Source organism: Crocuta crocuta, unplaced genomic scaffold, assembly GCF_008692635.1.
Source record: "Crocuta crocuta isolate KB4526 unplaced genomic scaffold, BGI_CrCroc_1.0 scaffold1353, whole genome shotgun sequence".
In the NCBI taxonomy this organism is placed as follows: Eukaryota; Metazoa; Chordata; class Mammalia; order Carnivora; family Hyaenidae; genus Crocuta; species Crocuta crocuta.
Window position 1 is genome coordinate 134937 of NW_027528203.1, and position 383 is coordinate 135319.

General features: G+C 30.5%; 1 protein-coding gene across 1 annotated transcript in view; it reads left to right on the forward strand.

The window, feature by feature from the left end:
- The window catches only part of ATP7A (ATPase copper transporting alpha), a gene marked incomplete at its 3' end in the record, with an annotated part of 73629 nt that overhangs the window by 68413 nt on the left and 4833 nt on the right, over window positions 1-383 (forward strand).

Here is a 383-nt window from a genome sequence, read left to right on the forward strand (position 1 = left end):
TCTTTCCAGGAAGAAGCATAAAATACCATTTACTTTTGTTTTTAAAAATAAAATAAAATAAAATAAATAAAATAATTACTTGCAGTGATTTCTTTCCCCCAGTTATAAAATGCTACTTTTATCTCAATCCTCCCCTTTAACGTTAAAAAGAAAAAAAAGTATTAGTTTTCAGTTTAATTTGCCTTTAAATGAACTAAAGTATTTGGGCCTATTGGCTGGTACTTCTCAAAGGAAAGAAAAAGAATCTTTTAGTATCCAATAAGGTCTCTCTTTCCATTTTCCTATTACTGCCTTCATTAGTAGTCCCTATGTCACTCTGAAATTTTCACACCTAAATGTGGAAATTTGTCACAGGTTTTGTGGAATACAGTCTGTGTGGCCTT